This window comes from Excalfactoria chinensis, chromosome 2, assembly GCF_039878825.1.
Source record: "Excalfactoria chinensis isolate bCotChi1 chromosome 2, bCotChi1.hap2, whole genome shotgun sequence".
Taxonomy (NCBI): Eukaryota; Metazoa; Chordata; class Aves; order Galliformes; family Phasianidae; genus Excalfactoria; species Excalfactoria chinensis.
In genome coordinates this window covers 86,049,468-86,072,836 of record NC_092826.1, presented here as the reverse complement: position 1 = coordinate 86,072,836, position 23,369 = coordinate 86,049,468, and the positions used below count along the sequence as shown (strand labels likewise).

At 39.0% G+C, this 23,369-nt stretch overlaps 1 long non-coding RNA gene across 3 annotated transcripts in view; it reads left to right on the top strand.

Moving 5' to 3' along the window:
* Window positions 1-23,332, top strand: part of LOC140247628 (uncharacterized) — a 50,030-nt gene extending 26,698 nt beyond the window's left edge. The window contains exons 4-5 of one of the 3 annotated variants that reach the window (XR_011902731.1): window positions 440-3,809; window positions 20,401-23,332. This is a non-coding gene — a long non-coding RNA (uncharacterized lncRNA). Of the gene's footprint in view, window positions 1-439; window positions 4,183-20,400 lie in introns of those variants that run through there. The other 2 variants (XR_011902732.1, XR_011902730.1) reach the window with 2 other exon arrangements.
* The last annotated feature ends 37 nt before the right edge of the window (window positions 23,333-23,369 follow it).

Genomic DNA, 23,369 nt, shown 5'->3' with positions numbered 1-23,369 from the left:
ATATCAAATAAACCATTCTGGGCAAAGTAATAAGACTACTGAAAAGGCTTATGTCATTTAGGGCTAAACTCACTTAACATCTTACAGTATACTGGAACCAGCAAGGGGAAATAAAAACAATAGTAAATATTGTCAAAAGTGGTATGTTGCAAGTCATCCAAAATGAAAAATCAGAGAAGATCTGGTGAGAAACTTTCTCGTAGACCAAAGATAAAGTCAATAACCACTTAGTTGGCAACTGATTCTGAATTTTGAAGAGGAATTGCTGGCACAACATCTGAATTTCCCATTTTAAAAGTCTTACATTTGAATAAGTCGCTATATTACAGAAAGGCTAATTCAATAATTAAAAGCTCATCTTAAAGTATTCGGTTCTGTAAATGTGATGGCAGGGGAAAATTTAAAAATTAAAATTTTGCTCATATTTCTTCACTAACAGCTTGACCAGAGCAACATGTCTATACAAAATCTTAGAGATGGGAAAGGACCCTTGGAAATGGTCAAGTCATACTCCTCTGCTCAAAGCAAGGCTCATGATGGTTGCTCAGCACCACACCCAACTGAGTTTTGAATATCTCCAAAGACATGGAAGCCACAGTCACTCTGTTTTCTTGCTCTTGGATCTCCTCTGAATTACATGAAACTTAAGAGAAATCAGCAAGAAGAAGTGAGCTCAGTCCTTCGGCAAATCTACAGCTGCAGTACTGAAGAAAATAAATGACAAAGATTTAATGTCCCTTAATTTATGTAAGCTGGATTTACATCACTAACTTGATTTACCTTATTTTGTGTAATGCAAAAATGACAGCTCTTCTGTGTACGGTTTACTCATCCAGAAGAAAGTACGTGGAGGCAAGTTAACGTCCATCAGTTTAATAGAGAGGTCCACATGTTACTGGGGGGGCTGGCTCATAAACTCTCTCCCAAGAAGTCCTCATTACTGGTGGTGGCCTGCTGGTAGAATGTCTACACTGGGGTTACCTCCAGCTGATACTGGTGGGGCTGACTGACAAGTCCACACCACCTAACTGCAGCGTGGCCATACATGTAACAGCAGGAGACAATAAAGTATCAGTCTTAGGATAAGCAAAGTCATGGCCAGAAAGGAAGGATACTTAATTACTAAAGAACAGTTTTTTCTCAAGTGAGTTTCTTCTAGCTGCACCCAGAAGCTAGAGTCAGTTCACTTGTGTTCCCAAGTCAACTAGAGCCCTTTCTCACGGGCCAGCCAGCTGTTCAGGCCATGGTCTGCATTTTTCCACACATTTGTCTATTCTCATTTAGAATTGTCTGGAAACAGGTTTCATACTTCAGTTTTCCAACAGCAAGACACAAAGAACAAGGAAGGACACAACCTATTGGTAAGCATTTTAACAATTTGGCTGACATTGATCCACTAGGAAAGGCTATGTAATCAGAAGTGTAAAACTGCATTCGCATCAGGTATATTAGGCTTGTCACTGTATCTGCTCTTCAGATTTCCTAAAATGTGCTGTACTAATGTTTGACTGTAATGTCGCTGTTGTGACTATGCATAGGTTTGAAGATCTTATATTTTCAGCTAAATATTTCAAAACTGATACCCCTGATCCAGAGGTATTGGGAAAGTGAGTACGAAGTAAGTGTCTTGGTTAAGAAATGAGTCCCTAATGCCCATAGTGCTAGTTGGAATGAGAGGGTGACATGTTCACAAATGATCAAATCATAAATATTGGTTAGTTTAAAAATACTCGGTTATGTTAGTGTAATTTTCCTAGTGTTTTTATTTGAAATACAGGCCACAAATAGATTTTCATATATTTTAGAGGCTGAGACTATTCCAAATATATGATATATGGGAGATACTCTTAAGTGATCCACCTAAATCCTGTGGGCCAAGTTTCTGGTCTTAATGGAGAACTTCCCTTTGTTCTTTGCAGTTTACCTTAGTAATTTCTTGCAATTTTATTACTATCTTCTTAGAATTATTCCTTGAGGAAGAACCTTGAACTGCACATCACCTGCAATGAACAAAATTCTTTACCAGCCACAGTGAGATTCACAAAACAGCTAAAACAGCACAGAACAGCATACGCAGATTATTCTGATGCATTAAAAATATTGAATTTCATTGTTTTCCATATATTTTAACAGAAAATTTTAAAGTCTTCAGTTAGCATCTGAATTTCATTTGAATAAATCTGCCTCAAAAACCTCATGTTATTACCTTGAGATTTAAGACTACCCTCACCACTGAAATTTTCAAATTATTCAGTAAAATTGATTGGGTTTTGGTCTGTTTAGAGTTACAAAAGAAAATGGGAAAGAAAAACAGGTACTTACACAAACTACACAGTCACTTCAATACTGTAATTCCAAATTTGCAGCACAAGATCTACATGACAAAGCAGGAACACTATGTTAAATCATTGTTTTCTTGTTTTCTTTGTTCCGTGTTTTCTTTGTCACAAGAGCTTTGTTCATCAGTACTCATACACTTTCGTATGTACTGGTATTTGTAGACTTTTTAAAAATAAGTGCTACTCCCCAGTTTTGTTGTCACTGAAATGGCCACAGGGATTTTCACTGTGGTCTTAATGGATTTTGAAAGTGATATCTACCCTGGAAGAACCCCTATCACATGGTCCAGTTTCTGTCTCAGTCATTTAAAGTTACTTACTACTAACTAAAGTACTGTTTCTGGTGATTTAGCTGGAGAATAAAACAGAAAACTCCAATTTTTATTCTGAAGAACAGATGTGTGCTTGACATTTTTGGAGCAGCATTATTGCAGTGCTTCTTACGTAAGTCTTCCTCCTCCACACAATTTTCTCTTCTGGAGGAAAATGAAGCATTTGTTTTTTGTTTTAAAAAGAGATTCTTGAAAGAATCAACAACAAACAAAAGCTATTCTTACCATTTGAAAGATCTTGGTGGCATGTCATTTTTCCAGAAAAAGAAAGTCTGCAACAGCTCAGGATTTCCATGAATAGTTTGGATTTTGTGGGAGGAAAGGTGATGGTAGGAAGTAACTGAGTGTATCTACAGCTGAATGCTTCAGCCTTCCTGGCTCTGAACTATGTGTGCTAAGTGCTGCCCTATGTGCATTTTCATACAAAGCAGTTTCTTGAATTAATGGAATACATCAGAGAGGGATTTTAACTTCTGCTCATCCTGCCACCACTGATGTGCACCGCAATTGCCAGACACAGACAACACAGTCTACTTGTCTCTATTTTCTTCCTTCGTGAGTCAGGGAGAATACAATGAGTGAGTAGCTAGAAGTGGTCAGATTAGTAAATGAATAAGCTATTTAGTGTAATGAATAAAGCATTATTCAAAGTCTGCTTTTTAAAATATCCTTTTCCTCAGCTCAGTGAGCCTTGAAAAAAGGCATATCAGAAACTAGACATTACTAGACATTACTTCCAAGCTGAATTTACCCCTTCACAAGGGGTCACTGTTTACAGAATAAGCAGATCAATACATTGAAAAAGAAAAGGTGACAGTATGAATGACTGTGAGAAAAGTAGAGAAACTGTTTGGTTCACATGTTGCTCTGCTGTGCTTATGGGTGAGCATTCACACAAGCAGAGGCGCCTTTATTTTGCCCACTTAAAGTCTCCGTGTGTTTTCTTTCCAGCAAGTGAAGAAACTACCCCAGATGTAGCAGATGTAGCACAGCAGAAGCCTGGGGTCAGTGCACAGCTCACTGCATGATGGGAACCACCTTCTTCACAGGCTTCTGCAAAACAAGCACATTGCTTGGCCAACTTAGGTCTTTCATTCTGGGAGCTCCAAACTAAAGAAATTAGCTAGCATTGTGAAAGGTAAGATAGCACCATTGTCTGAGAAAAACAACTGAATGATGCTGGAAATGCAAATTCTGTTTTATTTATTTATTTATTTTACATATATTCATACATGTAAATAAAATCCTGACCCAGGAATTTTATTCAGCTGAGTAATGTTCTTTGACTTCAATAGTACTCTATTATAAACGAACAGAGACATCAAGTTAGGTTTTGCATTTGAACAGTAGCCTCCATTTGCGTTCAGGTGAGACTGCTGTGCTGTAAAAAACTCTTAACTCATGCAATTTGTCCAGATCATATTTCAGATCCTTTTAATATTCAGTAATACAGAAAGCAATGCTGCCAAACTTCAAAACTGTTCTCACATTTTGATTAGAAAATTTTCATAAATACCATTTCACATGGGTGTTTTCAACATACTAGTTGCATATTCTCCTCTGTGCAATTAGTTACACAAACACGGAAAAGTAAGTTTATGACCTGGAAGTGAGTTTTGATAAACCCTCCTGAAGAAGTACCTGAAACATAGTCCTGGAGATTCTACCACTGATACAAATAATTCATGCATGTACAAAGCACAGTCTCCAAAGAAGCTAAAGACCTGATAGGAACAGCAGCAATTTAATATCTGCTTTAAAAGAAAGAATGCAAAAGAGACCATAATTGAGGAATAAGATCCTGAATTCTTCTTCTTCTTCGTATGGAACACACTAATAATCTGGGAGATTTACAGTTTCCTGACAGAGATACAGAAGACAGAGAAGACTGAAAGGATAACAGAAAAAAAAAGAACAGCAGCCACAGAAAACTACACATTGACAGTGCATCACTTATATCTTATCATAGAATCATAGAATCATAGAATCACAGAATGACCCGGGTTGGAAGGGACCTCAAGGATCATGTAGTTCCAACCCCCCTGCCTAGCAGGGCCACCAAACATACACCTTTACTGGATCAGATTGCCCAGGGCCCCATCCAACCTGGCCTTGAATACCTCCAAGGACGGGGCATCCACAACCTCTCTGGGCAGCCTGTTCCAGGGCCTAACCACTCTACTAGTAAAGAACTTCCCCCTAACATCCAACCTAAATCTTCCCTCCTTCAACTTGGATCCATTTCCCCTAGTCCTGCTATTGTCAGCTCTTTCAAAGAGTTTACTCCCCTCCTTGGCGTAGGTTCCCTTCAGGTACTGAAAGGCTGCAATGAGGTCACCCCGCAGCTTTCTCTTCTCCAGGCTGAACAAGCCTAACTCCCTCAGCCTGTCCCTAACTCCTTCAGCCTGTCAATATATATCTTATATATATATCTTGTTTGCATAATTAATACTTGGTCTTCTGAACCATGGGTCCACCTTGTTCAGTGAACATGATCTACAAAACTGTGACAAGAGTACTCATAATATGTTTCTTTTGGCTTCCTCTTCCACACAGGCTGCCTGGTGACTGTCCCACCATCTCTGTTGCTCACAGGAAACCACTATTGCTGCACTTGGGACAACACTGGTTCTACTGTGTCTGAGGCTGTGGCTTCAAATCATAGTAAAGCTGTTAAAATAACCAGCTGCCATGAAAAAAAAAAAAAAAAAGTGTTCTTGCACTTCTCTTCTTGCATGTAATCTCCCTTGTGCTAGCTGTGGTCTGCATCTGGTCCCATAGTAAATTGGTGCAGGGAGATGGCTACCAACATGCCACCCACCTCAAATAAGTAGTTCTCAGTGTGGTATTGTCTTAGTCAAGCTTGGCATTAAACAGCAGCAAGCACAAGAAAGTACCAAGCATTTTTATTTTTATTTTTTTTTTTCACATGTGGGCTAGAAAAGATTTAACTAAATCAAACTAACTAAACTAAAACAAACAAACTAAAAGAGTAGACTAGGAGCTGGAAAACAAGACCATCTAAACATAATAAACCATGGACACCTTGTAACACAAAATTCCTATGCATTGTCATCTGTTGATTATTACACTTTCATTTATTTTGGAATTTGCTTTCTTTTCATGCAACTTTTGTGCATCCAAATAATTACAGTTCTATTGCTGTATTAGTTTGAATCTAGCCAGCGAGATGAATAGAAGAGCCCATCTCTGTGTTATTCTGGCCAATGTTACATTCTATTACATAAGAAATGGGAATTAAACATAAGAAATGGGAATTAAATCAATTTTAATGCACCGTTGTAATAAGAAGACAACTGTAGTTCTAGATTGCAATTATGGAGATAATTACAATTTCATTGGTATTGCTTAGGATTAAGAACACAAAGTTTACCTTGGGTGAACATTTCATTATCTAGGATGAATCCAAGCTATTTCTCTTCTAAATCACATCTTGGCTCATTTCCTAACTTTGACTGTTTAATAAAAACAGAGAATTTTACAGGTAGACAATATCAAAACAGGCTAGCTGGTTCAACTCCAAATTACTGTACAGTGATTTGAGAAAAACATTAATTTTGAAGGAGCTCTGGAGGCTGAGTATAAAGATTATTATACATAAGTTTTATATATGCAGAAAAATTGCTTTTGCATGAATTCACTTTTAAAATGTTAATATATGCATAAGAAAATTGTGTTTCTTAATCTCTGAAGAAACACTTATCACTAGGAACCACTTAATTCTTTTCCTGCGCTTGATTTATTAGCTTATGAAATTATGCTAATAGTTTGCATGCTAATGGTTTTGGGGCTTAAATGACCTGATTTTAATAATGAAGTAATTTATGCAGCAAATGTAATCATCATCGATGAATCTCTCTTAAAAGAACATATCAGCGATTACCTGTGTTAAAACCAAATGCCTGTCAATACGGCACACAGTATATGTCATGATAAGGAAATGGGATGTGCTCAGCCCAGTACACCCTTTAGGATGATTGGGTCCCACATTGATGAGCTACAACAAGGCCTGCAATAACAACTCTCTTAACAGTTTATGAAACTCACTGTCAGCCAACCTTCTTGCATGAACACCTTGGAAGAAAAAAGGCAGTGGCAGGAAATGGACAGAACCAGGAATGAAGTCTAACCTGAAGCCATTAAGTTCTACTCTGAGAGTAGGAGACCTCAGTAGCACCAACACCTCACACCCCTGGGCAGAAGAGATTGTGGGTAGAAAATCTGTGTTTTGGTGAGATGTCATCTTTACAAGAAAAGGGGCACCTTTATTAAAGACGTGAGCTGCATGACATTTTAGAGGTGCAACCCCTTGCAACACCTGGGAAGCCTGTGTGTGACAGATCCTTCACAGAGATGCTTTCCTAAAACATCTGTATTTATAGGTCCGCTCACTGCAAGACTGTATTTGAATCTGCCCCCCACATAATTCACTGTTCTGTTCCCCAAGATGAGGAGCAATTCGTGACATCACTCTGAGAAGAATACAGCCATGGTTTCTTTGCAGTAATGTAAGCTTGTGTTTTGATAACCCGCTGAACATCAATATTCACTTCGGTATTAAAAAAATAAAAAATATATTCTTAGCTGCCAAAGATAATCTAACAGTTCAAACACCCAGACAGAAGCTGGGAGAGGTCAGACTGGATGTTATCCAAAATGTATAAAGTCAGTAGAAGAACTGGATCATCCCCTCCCCACAGAAACTCCAATGCCTGAAGGCCAGAAGTCCTCTTGTCCTTCAAAGACTGATGTTGAACAATTGTATTTTGGTTGTTTCAGCCACTTCACCACAGAGACTGCATGTTCAGACCAGGGCCTATGTGAAGCTCACTAAGGTACAAAGGCCCTAAAGGCCATTCTGCTGCCTACACACAGCTCCAGAGGGTGGTAAGGCTGACCCTCTGTGTCTGGGTATGGGCTGGGCACAGCAACAAGAAACCTGCTGAAAGTGTTCCTGCAGAGGCAGAAACAGCTTATTCTGCAGTCTGCAATGTCTGGAGCAGCAGAAGAGCTGGGCTGAGCTCCACTGGTACAACAATAAGAACAAACCTGATCAAAGCCTGTGTGTTTGCTTTAGACATGGATGCCATGCACTCTGTTGCCATAGAGCTGTGACAGCTTAATGAGCCGTATCCCATCACAGATCAGAACTACTGTGACTGTGTGCAGGTTCCTGCCCAGCCCCCTCTCTCCAGAGACATGCCAGAGCCCCACAGATGAGTCCTGGCTGCATGAAGCTGCTTGCCACCATCCGTTCAACAAGCCTGGGCATCCCAGCCTGGCCAGGCAGGGTTTCTAAGGTGAGAATTTATTTCAACACACTGCACCTGGAGGATGCTCTTCTGACAGGATGGACCTGGTGGCACTGGGGACAGGAAGGTAGAAGATAGAAGGACACATTTCAAAGCTCAGATATAGTGTTTTTTGTAAACTGTAATGACTCAAAGTAGTAAGTATCTACTATTTACTTGGAAATCTGACTAGAATTATTTAGCACTGGCAAACCAACCTTGTGAACACCATGAACCCAAGCTACAGAGCCCTGAGTGCTGCTGGTGCATGCTTCCCATCAGATGCAGACAGCAACACCAGACAGCCAGCATCAGCATTTCAAAAGCAAACAGGAACATCCCAGAATGCCCTCTGCCCTCTGCTTGTGAGTACCAGACTGAGGCCTGGAGGGCTATCTGTGAGGTTTCACACTGACATTTAAGACACAGAAAAAGTATTGACACACTAAAAACACAGTATATACAAGTGATCTAATCTGTCATGGATACTACTCTTAACACCAGAACTCCAGAAATTTGCTTGGTAGAAGCCATCCATGTATTTACTTATCTGCACCAGAACATGACAGAAACAGAAATATTTCATGATGATGGTTTGAAGTGATCATGTAGTAAATTAGCAGGATTAAGAGCAGTCTGTTAGCACAATCACCTTTCCAAATTCATGCTACTCTTGCAGTCTCATGTTGTTTTCTGATTTAACTTTAGATTTTAATACTTCTGGGCAAGGATTTGTTTCCCTGTGTATTCATTCCACCTCAAGCAAATAGACCCACATTCTGACTAATGTCTGTAGTTTCTAAATGCAATCAGCAGTAATATTTACTGGTTTCTTGTATGTGTCTGTCCAGAAAAAGACTATTACCAGAATAACACTCAGAACAATAACAGGATGGAGATGCATGCCCTATTCTTCAAGCTCACATGCTTCATTCCAAAACCATGCCAGTTCAAGTGGAAGTCAGTGGAAAAACCTGATCAAATGTGGACTTCTGATTCTATCATCGCTTTGCTAGATTTACTGATTTATCACAGCTAATGACCTTTTATTTCTCTCTCTTCATGTGCTGGGAACATAAGTAGACCACAAAGGTGAATCTGCACATTTGGTCAGAAAAGTTGCTGTGATTTCAAAATTAGGAGTTATATTGGGAGGAGAATAAAAATATGGTATTTGATATAATAGTGGTTTTTAGAAACAAAAAGGAGGAAAAGAAAATGCTGACTTCCAGTATCACCAGAGCCTTTCCTTAGTCTCAACATTTTATTTTAATTTCTGGATCCTCAGCAGCCCAGTATTCACATATTACAGTGCACTCCTTCATAACTCTGATCCTTCCTTCCTAGGAATGGTTAACTGCATGGTTATGGGTTTCTGCATCTCCCTCCCTCTTTCATTTCCTCCTCCCCATCCCAGAATCAAAAGCCTCCTGCCTCCATCAGCACTGTTTCATGGCTCTCTAACTCTTCTTCCCATCATGTGGGCTGCCTCTCTGTGTTTTACTCTTCTCTCATTCCCAGCAGAGCCACTCCAGGCCAGGGTGACCTCTCCCTCGGGTTCTCTTGTCTGGCTGTCTGTGTCAGTATGGAGTGACAGGGAGCAGGATCACCATCCCAGTGTCTCCCTAAGCAAGCAGCACTCACATAGCTCGCGCGCCTGCCTGCAGGCTTCTCTCTGTAATGTGACATGGATAATCGTGACACAAAATAGTCACAGATATCTGCTCCTAAAATTCAGGAATGTGACAGCTAGACACAGAACTACTATTCTGTGGCCTGAAGATGATGTAGAGTATTCAGGTCAGGATAAATCAGGAAGGATATTTGCCCTACTTTCATATTCTGGCTATTAATAACCAAAAGCATGACAGATTGTGGCTCATTCTGTGTGACTGCACAAAGGAGTGATGTGGCCTCCCCCACACCTCCCCACACACATGCACAGACTAACATTTTTGGCTAATGTTTGAAAGCCACTCTCAAATTCAGCCTCTGAGCTGGGAGTCAAGCCTCAAGCACATGGAGGCCGTCTTTCACCAGCACAAAAGGGAGCCAAGGCAGGCTGTATAAAAAGATACAGAAGACTTATCTTTGGTCTACTGACCCAGAAATCCCACATAATACAAGCTGCTGCTCTCGCTCTGCTCTCTTCAAGTCACAGCACAGACTTGGTTGCTCAGGACTTGCACCCTGTTTGCAAATAAGCCTCCTTCTGGGAACAGCCTACAGGGAGATCAGGGAACACCCACCCAGGAAAGCCTAGTCACATCACTCCCAAAAAGCCTTCAGATCCATTGTGCCTATACAGGAATTCAGTAGGACGAAGCAACACTTTCTGTTCAGTACATAAACACTAAGAAAGCTCACACAGTTACAGAAACAAATCAAGTTGCACCTTCTCTGACTTTAAAATAGCAAGTGAATTATGCTCCATAATGGCTTATCACTCATCTTTTACAAATACACGAGGCAGAATTTGTGTAGTATCTCACTGCAGAATACTAACTTTTATAAGCCATCATTAAGATTCTGGAAGATTAAACTCTCAGAAGCTTGAAGCTCTTCCACTTTTTAAAACAGTTGTTCAAATGCCAGCTTTTGTTTTCACTTGCAAAGGGAAAAATACAGATATTTTTCAGTCCACCAAGATGAAAGAAGAGCTACTCTGACAGCTGAGACAGCTTCCCTGAAAAGGATCCCTCTGCTCTTGGGAGCTGGAAAGATATTCTCTTCCATCCCTTTTGGGTCACTTATGCAATCTGCTCTAGCAACTGGTGCCAGTTCAGCTGAGCTACAGACCACACTCTGAACTGTTTAAATGCCATTCCCTGAATCTGTCTAGGGATATAGACTTTATACTTGCTGTCAACCACCGCACTTATGGCCTATGACTGTAAAGCATTACTGCTAGTCCCACCAGTTACGATTTTAATTCTAAAAGTGTAGTTTTCATGTGGCACTTGCACTTCATAGCATTTGTGCAGTTAAGTAAACTCTCTTTTGTCTGTGTTTCTAGACTCTAATCCTTTTTTTTTTTTTTTTAATTATTATTTTTAATTTATCAGATAAAAAGCCAAGCAAAGCAACAATGATGAGAGTAGGTCAAGTGCCTATAGCAGTGCACAAACCTTGACAGTGCTCGTCTTCCCTCTCCTGCTTTTCCCACAGTACACCAGCCACTGTTGACTCTGATCTTACTGAGCTGACAGGAGGCCTCAGCAAATGCAGTTTGTAATCCCTACACCTTTTGTCCTCTGCTGGCTCTAGTGCTAATATTTCTAAGCAGCTTCCTGCTTAGCTCATTTAATAACTAGATTTATTAGATCTCCAGACACTATTTGTCAAAGGACATAATTAGTTTTTGCCAGGTTCTATCTTGGGTTACTCTTCCAGAGTCTTCATTTCTTTATGCTGGGAAATGAAAATTTTCCTTCACTTTGCTTAAGGAAGACCTGTTCTGTTTTTGTTGTTGTTTTGTTTGTTTTGTTTTTTCTGCTTCCTTTAATGCTAATCATAATGTTATCTTAGACAGAGATATCTTCAAGCAAATAGTGGCCAGATGTGTCCTGAGGACCTAAGCTGGGTACACATTAATACAATAACAGAAAACTCACTCTAGCGTCTCCCGCTGGATTGCCCAGTTAAAGTAATTCTGTTCACGAAGGCTCAAGTTCTACCAGCTCGTACTCAGTAGCTCAGGGTATGCTGATAATCATTCAAAATCACATTCTAATTAACATATTGCCTCCATTTTCACAAGTGCTGGGCTATCTATAACGAAAACAACAAGAAGAAAAATCTTCAGGCTTGTCGTATGAAAAGGTTACACAGAAAACGGAAAGCAACTCAGCGAAATGAGGAAAAAAAGTGTATTACACACATACTTCAAACACTGTTTTAGATGGACTTTAGGGTAGTAAGAGAATGATAAAAAAGAATAGGGCCTCCTCTTTGTATTTGTACTACCAGGGTAATCCACACTCTTGGTCGCTGACCTTACTAAATTCAGGGACTGAAGGAGTTCATTAGGGATGGCAGAAAGAAAGCTCCTCAGAGGAGGCATAGAGAAAAAGGCAGTGGCAGTGCAAAAGAGCAGAAGTCCAATGATTTTCAATGAAGCTAATCTGTGAGCAGAGATAGAAATAGAGAGGGAGATTTGTCTCCGTATTGCCTGTCTCTATCAGTCAAAATCTGGAGGAAATCCCTTCCAACAGTGACCCCCTCAACATTTCACTAAAATAGACTGTCTTAACAGCTCTGGTAGAGCCTGACACTCCTAGTGTAAATTTCAGATTAAGGCTATGTGAATTAAGAATGATGGCTGGGATGAAAACTGAAACCAAATCAGGGAGTAAAATATTCTAGAGAGAGAACAAAGAAAACGAGGATCATGTCAATCTAGATGTGAAAATCAAACTTGGAAAAAAACTTGCTCTTAAGCTAGACTAAACCTGTTTCCTGTAGAGGCATATCAGTGTATTGGATCTTACATCGCAGTTAGCAAGTGAAGCATCAAATGATGAACATTTGATTTTTGCAAATATATACATGCACAAGATGATGTCTTGAAAATGCAAAATACAAAAAATTTAACAAATTATGTAATTACACTTCTCCTGCATATTTTCTGCTGTTTTTCATATAGTATCTGAACATTCCTCACCACAGTATCATCAACTTTTCACTATTTAAATATTTAAGCCAGTGATTACCATATTTCTGCATTACACAGCTATGAAATTTGGTACTGTCATATAAAATATACAAGTATAAAACTGACATTCTTTGCAAGAGCCTCACGCTCAAAAAAGATTATGGTTTTGTTAAGAATGAATATATTGAAAACGTGTTTTTATATAAATATTACTGTATATTTGTATTGTCTGCAATACATAACATGTAATAGTATTCAGGCAGGCACACTGGAGCTTCTGAACATTTTTCCTGACGTTATCATTATTATTTTCCTCTTCTTGTATTTCAGAGAAGAACTATTAAATCTGACTTCCTAGGGAAATTTTCTTGCTGTCAGCAAGAGCTGGTTCCAGACATACAGGTGGTAGTCACATTGAAGTCAACTTCCCATCCTTGTCCTCTGCCACTTACTCCCTGATCCAGAAAAAGAAGCACCAGCCTTCCACTCTTTTTCTGTTCCCTGGAGCATTTGAGATTGATGTGTTTTTGTTTGTTTCACAGACAAACAGAAAAAAAAGGACTAAGATGAGGGTTGGACACTCATAACAATCTGCTCTTCTGATGTTATGAAAGGGTCGTATTTACTTGGATAAAATAATTTTATTTACACATTTGGCAAAAGGTAGGAAGAATTTGGAGGTAGAACTCAAAGGTTTTGCATAGGTAGCCAATAAGGGCTCACAGGAAGCAACCCTTATAAATCAGAAGTTAGTTTAACTCTTGGACACAGCCTGGATGTCCCTACTCATGAAAACTGTCACCTAATTCCTGGGAGGTATTCATCAATGTAACAAAGGACAGCAATAATCCCACTTAAAATGCCTTCTACCAAAACACTTCTTTCATCAAGGAACTGATTCTTCAGGGAAGGCTCATTTTTCTAACCAGAACCAAGAATCCAATCTAATATTTTCTTTGGCATACGTCTATAAAAGGCATATCTTACATTTACATGTACGCACTTAATAGTTATAACTGCACTTATTAGTTATATCCAGAAACATCTTTCCACTAAACCAACCAGGAGATCCTTAGTGAAGTCCAGTCTGTACAACCCTTACTGGGTAGCCTGTGGACATTGCCTAGGACACTATGTGTATTTCAGCACTTAAACATGAGCATCTTCAGAGAACATTATTTTTATAAAATTAAGATGTTTAGAACATTCTTCTTTAATCATCCTGAGAGTTCACAAAACATTCTGGCAGTAAGACACCAGACCCAGGTAAAATTTTTCTTTAACTGCCTTTGTTTTAAAGCTGTAAAAAGTAAAAATACTTTTCTTAAATGAATGATGGTGGTCACACAGCATCACACCAAATCAGAGTGCCAAAATAGCACAAGCATCAGCTATCATTGTATAGTGGGGTTCCCAAGGAGTTACAATTGCATTTACAAGGGGATTTAAAAGCTTGGGATATGTTCTGTATGGAAATAAATCTTAGTGTCTCTGGGCAGGTAGCAGGATATGTTATTTTTACCACATCAATCACTAGAAATTAAATCATCAATCTGTAGTGACTCAGTCACTAGGGAATATGAAGCAGAAGGAGTAGTATATTTTTGGAGGCTAGAGGAATACAGAATAGAATTTTGAAGTTCAAAGATGGACAGGATGCAACAAATAAGCTCATTAAATACTTCTCTACAGTTATTTTCCGTTCTTTTGCCACCCTGAGGATGGATACAGGAGGTTAGAATAACAAAGCTATGCTTTATATCAAACATTAGAGATGAAAAGACTTTCATCCAAATCTTTTCCCTTCCCTTCTGCCCTAAATGAGGTGCAGCAGGCTGGAAAAAAAAAGCAAACATCCAAACCATCAGGCAAACAACCTCAGCTTTCAAGACTCCTGTGGGCAAGAAAAATAATATTATTTCAAGTATGCAGACAGACCTTCCTGAACAGACATCCAGTGCTGGGAAAGAGACTATACCTTGTACCATGAAACCATTTCTTAAGTAGCTGATTAAAAGATGTCTGTATATCAGCTGGCCTACCATCTTAGGTGGCAAACTGAGAAGTCTTAATGGGACATCAGAAAAAGAGAAACTATTCCTGGTCCATCATTGCTTTTCAAGTAAGCACACTTGGCCTTTGAACAGGCTAAGCTTTTTATCCCAGCTGCACTTCAATTCAAAGGTTTAATAGTGCTTTGGAGATGCAGCTATGGGCCACCCACCTTACAAAATGTAATCACAGAGTAATGAGCATAGCTCACTGCCAGTTCTGGGGCAGAAGGTGACAGATGGGAACAACATCCTGTATATCGATAAGAGAGCAATAACAGTAGCACCTTTCCTCAAACCTACTTTTTTAGTGAGATTAAGACTCAGAGGCATATAACTCCACAAGTTTGAAAACTGTTAGGACTTCTACATTATCACGGACACTACGTGGTGTGTCACAAGCTAAGGATGAAAAGCCTCCTGGACAAAATGAGCTGCATTTCCAAAATTAGGGTTTGTATGTTCACCCACAAAGGAGTGAAATCACCAAACTATGGTCAGTGTTGTCATTTGAGACTGCTCCAAACCACAGAGCACAGACATGACTGTCTTAAAGTTTAACAGTGCCTGGTAGTACTCGATGCCCAAGATGGTATTTGGATTCCTAGAGGTAAACTTTAACCACAGGTGTGACAATAATCTAGGATCAAATATACAGTGAAATGAAGGAAGGAAAGAGGGAAGTGAAAATAAAAAATTACCAGCTTACTGAAGAGCAGCTAGAGAGGACACCAAAGAAAACACACAAGTTATCTCAGAGACCCTCCAACAGCTTTAGCTTTTAAGTTGAGTGTCTCAGAAAGGTCTGGTACTATGAGCTAAAATCTCTAACAACAGAAATAAAGCTGAAGCACAAATTTGTATTTTTGAGCTGTAATGCTCTGAAGTTTGGCTCAAGATATTTAAAGGGGCAGGTGTAGTTAGGAACCAAATTTTCATGGTTTGGGGTTTTTTTAACCTGGGGCACGAAAGCTGGCTGAAGCTCTTGGTGGTTGTGTGACAGATTGCACCATCCTATGTGCCATGAAATCACCTGTTGAGCTGCAGTACAATTTGCAGCATCTCTCACGCAGACATCCAAGATGGGAACAGTGAAGACTGCTGAACAATGGCAAGAGGGTGTGCTGACAGAACCACCAAAGGAGGTGTAGGTACCATCTGCCTCTTCTTGTGTTAAGTTCATCCTAGTTACTATCAGTCCATCGAGACATCCACCCACAAAACCAAGGAATTAAAAGAAAAATTTTTAAAATGGGGGGGAAAATTATCTCTAGTTCAAACACTGAAGATGGAACAAGAACAAGCCTGGTGCAAACATTTCAGTCAGATAAACAGGGGAATTCAACAGATGCAAAAAAAAAAAAAAAAAAAAAAAAAAATCACATTAAAGAATTTAACTTAGATTTTAACAACCTGCATAGTAGTTTTCAGAACACTACCTTTGTATGGCATGTCAACAACACAGATGAAAATTCACATTGTTCACTGTGAAAAGAAAATATTAGTTCTCTTTCCATCATCTTCAGTTTAATCTTTCCCTGGTATGTTTTAAGTTAAGCTACTTTGGGATGTTAACAGTGTAGAAATATGCATTTACCTTTAGCTTCCAGAAAAGGTCTTTTTGAGCTTGAGCTGTGTTAAGCTCATTACTTCTTTTAATTTCTTCTTCATAATAAAGAATTTTCAATTGTTTGAATCCAAACATTTAATATAGCTGTTTAGAGGGTCAGGGAATGCAAATAAGGACTAAGAAATTATTTCAGTATAAGACCAGAACTCTCTCTATGCCGTGGCAACAGCAATTTTTCATTACGTGGTTGCTCTTTCCATATTGACAAGATCACCTCATAGGGTGAGGAGGAAAGGGAAAAGAGAGATCTTGCTGAAGAAAAGAATTGTTATGACGAGCAATTAACAATATATACCCCTGCATATCACATCAATTCTTCTCCTTTCATTCCATGAAATAGACTGATCATAAAAATGCTTCCCATTTGAGTGCCTCACAGTGAATGCAGTTTGCATTAGGCTGTATTTTCCCTCAGGCTGAAAAATACTGACATCAACAGGAACATCAGATGTGTTGAATCTGCCATCACAAGCCTGAAGATTTCCTGTCCCCACTATTTCTCTTACATTCCACTGAACTGCCTGCCTGCACAGATGGGGCTAACTCAGTTCCACTAAGGAGTATGCTGTCACAGAGATTCATATGTTGCTGTTTTCCCTGGATATTTGCATTTTTAACATGCTGCTTTTTTGATGTTACCTCTTCCCTTTAAGATCCATGCCAAACCGTTACAGGAAAAATAGCCTTGAAGCTTGAATAAGCACCTCTCCACAGGCACTTTAGGTAAAAGATTAATAAATGGTCACGATACTGTAAAAGCTTGTTTACATGACTACATTATCTGTATATGCAAATTAGCCTCTAATCATAACAAAGGTGATATTGGTAGAGCTGTAACAAAATGTGTCTTGGTACATACATGATACTTTTTTTTGTTGATGTTCTTAAAGCATCTTGTTCATATTTTCATTTCTGTTAGGACCCATTGTGTTTTCCCCACTGAATATCACTGCATAGGTTCCTTTCAGTACTTGAGGGAAGCTTATAAACTGAAAGGATTCAACTGTTTACATGACTTGATGATAGTGACAGAGAAGTAAGAATGGCTTTAGACAAAAATAGGGGAGATTTAGATTAGATGTTAAGGGGAAATTCTTTACTCAGAAGTTGGTGAGGTGCTGAAGAGGTTGCCCAGGGTAGCTGTAGATGCCCCTTCCCTGAAGATGCTCATGGCCAGGTTGGGTGGGGCCCTGGGCAGCCTGAGCTGCTTGCAAAACCTGATCATAGATCACAGTATCTAGGCCTTATTATGGGCTCCTTTGTCTCATATTATGCTTCCTCCTCCCCAGCAGCCCCCCCCCCCCCCCCCCCCTTTTTTTTTTTTTTAATATATATATTTTTTTTCCTCTTGGTAGATTGGATTATTTTGTTGCTATTGTTAAGACTCCCACCAGTCTGGCCTTTTCAGAAGACCAGTGAAAATGCCAGTTAATACTTGCAGAATGATCTTGACTGAATGTTCACCAGCTTCATGACAAATCCTTTCACCTCTTTTGTGTGCCAGTGTCTTCAGCTGTAAACCAGTCCTGTGCAGGCCAGAGCACAGCAACAGAGGAAACTACAGAATTCCAGGCATTTAGTGGTTAGCAGAATCCCATCTTTTGCTCTAATTTTGGGGAGAAGGGAGGAAGGAATGGACAATATGCTGCTATAATTTTCCCACAGATTTCTACAAAGTATGCATACCAAGTAAAAGAATATAAATACTTGAAATGTGCTTCTCTCCTCTCTGAGCTTTCCAAACCCAGTTGTACTTTTCCTAACCAAGTGCTGAATTAAAAACAGTTTATTAACACTGGAGGATTTACTGAGGTGTTAAGAATACACCTACCAAAAAATGTATTTCCACCTGTGTTTGGCAGCCCATAGGTCAATTATTTTATCTGAAAGTTGAAACTGTCTTCAGATAGAATCAGAGAAGAGCACAATTTGAGATGAATTAGTGGCTTTGCCACATTTTGTAAGTCAATCATCCAGTACTTTAGCCTAATACCTAAATGAAGCAATGAGTCTCATTTCTATTTGAGGCTATATCTGCTCTATAACTTCTACACAGAGGCATCTACAAAGTTTCTGAAACCAGAAGGCTTGTTGGCTACCTAATCTAACAGTACCATATATGTAAATGAGCTGTTTTGCACATAAACTATATTTAGGGAGATTCACTTACTAGACATTAAATTAAAACAAACCATAGCTAGTATTCACACAACAGAAATGGGAAAATATATCAGCCTATAGCAGAAAGCATTTCTAAATTGTGATTTCTAAAAGTTATACACCTATCCAAAACATGGGGCTTTTGACTGTTGGCACTGAAGGTGGTATTTAATGCTTTAGAACAGGAATGGAAAAGCACAAGCATGCTCTCCTCTGTGAATTTATTCATCATGGAGAAAAGCCACTGAAAATGGGGTGTGTTTTTCCCCAGACTATTTTACATTCAAAACAACAGCCCAATCTGCACTGGAAAATTCCACAGTATGTGGAGACCTATAGGGGGACAACTGAGCATGTCACAGGAGATTGCAAGAAGGCACTTCCAGAAACAGGTACCTGTTTTAAGCAGATTGAAAAAGGGTAACTATACTCACAGTAGATATCACTCAGAAATTCAGAAGATCCTTCAGGAATACAACAACAACAAAAAAAAACAAAGCAGAAAAGACAGAATGTAGTTTTTCTGATATTTCAAAAATCATGGATGTTGCCAACAAGCAAAAACAAATGATAACAAAAATAAAAAACTAAAACAAGAATAATAATTCAGCAATCAAACAACCACACACATTTTTTTCCACCTATCCTTTCTATCTTTTCAGACTTTCTAATACAAGAACAGGTTTTAGAATGGAAAATTAATTTCCAAATGATCAATAATTTCAGTGACATTGGTTGTTTTTAGCCCCTCAGTGTAATCACTGCCTCTCTGTGCTTGTGTAAACACAGACACATATATACACTTTGTTAATAACAGAGGCCTCTGTACTGTCCATCAGGTAATCATAAAGTCTTGAGGACTAGTTCAGGCTGTACTGATGTGAACTCATAAGCGATCAAAGAAAAGGTTTTATATGAAGCGTATATGCATTCAGTACTCTGATGCTTTCCATAAAGCACATCTAGTGTAATATACATGCATAAACATAAACTGTTCATGCAAATAACATACTCATGAGACTCATTCAGAAAACTCATTAAAAACTGCAAGGCATGCACAACTGTATCTAAAACTTAGGTTTGTTCTTACAATCCAGATATTGGCATAGCTGAAAAGAAACATATCTCTATGAAAACTATAGGAGCATTCAGGGAGCTAGATGGAAAGCTATCCCGAGCTTTCACTTTGTTTAGCCATGTTATAAAAATTACATTCTGACAAAAAGAGCCTTTCCAGATGTAGCTAGATAATATTGAACTCTGTTTCCACTAAGAGCTTTAGGAATAGTATTAGCTCACATGGAAATAATTTTTTAACAAGCTGGGAGTGGTTCCCTAACAGTTCCTGAAGCTGTTCCCCCATGCCTATGTCCCCTCCTCTCTGGCTCATTTTAGGAGCTACACCCAATGTGCAAAATGACCTGTGCACCTAAAGAGGCACAAATGATTTTATTCACGGAAAGAAAGTAATATCAAAACTGACTAGCTAAAAACATCACAAGAGCCAAAGTAGACGTTTGTACAGTATTTACCTGACAAAAGCCAACACAATTAATCTATCTTAATCATATTGTGATGAAATACAACCAATTTATCTTTACAGGTTCCTGGTATATTATGACAAATACAGTTTCCCATATGATGATGTAAAAAGTTGAGAAGCTTGTTAAAACTGAACTTAAATTTTCCTGAAGACTGTAAATGTGAAAGGTCCAGATCATGTAGTGTGAGTTTGGAAAAACAGATTACTATGTAAAAGTTAGCGAGTATGAAAGAAGGGTCAGTTGTTTTTAGACATAGCCAAAGGATTCAGTGTTTTAGCCTATGTAGATTGAACCACCAGAATCACTTTTCTCTGTATTCTCCTTGTCTTAGCAGAAACTTTGACTTGTTCACTTGATTTTTTTTCTATTCTTCAACAGGTATATTTCTGTCATGTTAGACTCCAAAATATCAAAGAAGTCAGAAAAATTTGTTTTGGGAGTAGTTTACCAAGAAAGAAATACAAGAAAACTGCGGAAAGAAGAGATGGAGAGCATCAAATTCAGGTTTAAAGGACAGCAGGTGAATGACAATCCCAATGTTTCAAGGAATAAAAGGAAAGATAAGCAAAGAAGACAATCAATAAGAGACAATATTTTTCTACATAACTGTAAGGACACAAAACTGTTTTCCAAGTAAAAGACTACTCAGGTAATACTGGTTGTTCAGAAGAGCAGAACAAAGAAAAAATATAAGACAGAAAGAAAAGAGGACCACATTCTCTCTTCATTTCAAGAACTTCTTCAAGATAGGAATTTTTGGCCTACCAGTCAGACAATGACTCATTTTACTCATCTGTAAACTCCTAAGCATTATTGCTGCAGTGCCACCTTTCTTCGCCATGAACTTCAGAGGGCACAAGTGTCTTGGCTAGCTGCTTCTGACTCCTATTTTGGCATAGAAGATATCTTAACTCAGGCAGCCTTGAACTAACAAAATATTTTATAGGCTTCTGTGAATCAATTAATGAACCTAAAGAGACAAGCCTGACCCAAGAACTGACAGTCACAAGCAGGACTTATCATGACAAAAGAAGTAGGAAAGCATTTTAACTGCATTCATTATACCAAACTATATAACTGGGACAACATCTTCCATCTACCTTGACTTCCTTCTACTCTCCACCCCTGTAATGGAGTCAGAGGTTCCACAATGATATTTTGTGCCAGACTTGAGAAACAGCATTGCGACCATGATCTACCACAGCATCTACTCAGTAAACAGCTCATCGACAAGCAGAAAACACGAAGCAGATAGTGCCTACACAGAATCTGGTCTTGCCTTGTGTTATCTCTAAGAGCTGTAGATTCCACCAAGAAGCAACCAATTCATCTGCAGCACTGACTGGAGTGTATTTCTCCAGTTTACTGACTGGAGTATTTCTCCACTTGAACACATATATTTATGAAAATAAAATTGCCACAAGTGAATTAAGTAACTCCTCCTACAGGCTGGAAAGGAAGAAAATAGGTTAGTTGTTATAACTATCGTTAAATATTTAGGAGTAAGGACCCCACTTGCAGGATGAGTGAATGGATAGAGACATTCAATCTAGTTATGATATTAATAATTTACACTATCTTTCAAACTACATTATATATGCCCAGTGAGTAGCCTGCACTCAGAATTTGAACTATCAAATTAGTTCATTGATTAACTTATTTTTCTGCTAGATATTGCACCTGCACTGCATTTCAAAACAAGACTTCATTGCATTTCTATCTTTGTTGATTACCTTCCTCCAGGAAGCTGACCCCAGAAATTCTGTCATTGTGTATAATTCATTGCATTAACACTTATTTTAAGATTCAGTCCTCAGAACGCAAATACAGAAGTTGATGTGGTGATTTAATTGAATTTCACATGCCAGTTTGGACTCACATTTGTTTACAGCCAACTTAGATGTAGCTGACAGTTTGAATATCACTACACTGTAAGCCAAGAATAAAAACCAGTCAACCACAGCACAGCTAACTGTATGGATTTCCCATTTTGCTAATGTAATCCTCTCCAGTTGACATGTCTTGTATAAGTAGTATCCTTGGAAGCAAACAACTGCACGAAGAAAACAGCAGATTCGAAGACAGTTTGACTTTAAAACAGTAGAAACAGTTTATTTGCAAGTCTCTGTCTTTGAAACAGCTACGTATTTTCCAACTACTTATCGATCCAGCAGTCTGGGCACCTCCACAGCTGACATAACAGGCTGTGACAGCATCAGAGAACGCTGCTTCTGCCACCCACCTTCCCCAGAAGATAGAAGATCCCTTTGTCCTTTCAGGAACAATTATGATCCACTTGTACTTTCAGTAGAGAGTATTACATTCTCAAGTGGCCACCAAGGTTTGTCCCTGGGGGAATCCCCCTCCCCCACAAGTGCCCTCCTGAAGTAGAGGGGGGCTTCTGAAGCACTCTTGCAAATGGAACCACATGCCAAGCTATGAGGTTTGGTCTATCCTCAGCTTGGGGCAGCACTCTGCACCCACCTCTATGATCTAGCTGTGTTACAGCCCCCCAGCTGCTAACTGACCCACCAATACTTTGACAACACACTCACGTCACCACTGCTGACTGCACCGAGAAGGACCCTGGGGAAAGAGGTGGCCACTCTCAATCTGGCACCAGAGCAGCAGCTCTGGTCTGGGCAGAGAAAAGCTGTCAGGCACAAAATGTTTGATATATCTGCGCTCATGACTGATTCTTCTGTGGGTGTCTAAAAGCATATTTTGCTTCAAAACAAATGCAAAGTAGTATACTCTGGTGCCCTGAAACAGAAAACGCTGATGATAATGCATGTAGTGGTTGTTACTTGGACTGCAGTACTTCATAACCCAGGAAAGTCTCACTAATCTGCTTCTCCTTATCAGGATGGTCTAACATATCTTAAACACTGCCTATTGAAGAAAATAATAAATATTCTTGCCATACAGCAGGGAATTAACTGCCCCTCTACATCTACATGTATGGGAATCACCTCTCTTGTCAATTCCTCCTCTTCCTCCTGCATGCCCTACCTATATGTTCAAAAACTTACTTTTTGTTATTTACTTCAGTGTATGAAACAGCTGCTTCTTAGTAAGACAAACTTGGCAAGTTTAAGGCATTAAAGCCTGACTGAGTTTTCCAAGGTATGATTTATATTTCCCTTTTATTTGTACATTATGTAGGGAAGCCAAGAGTGAATAATCCTTTTTGGGTATCAGGAATCCAAAAAAATTGGTATCCTAGCAATAGCCAGTGTAAGGCAACTGGCCTAAACATACTTATGTTAGATTTTGGCAATGCTGTATATTTCTAAGGGTTGATTCAAATCTGGAGAGATTATAGCATATTCTTGCTTCATATACTG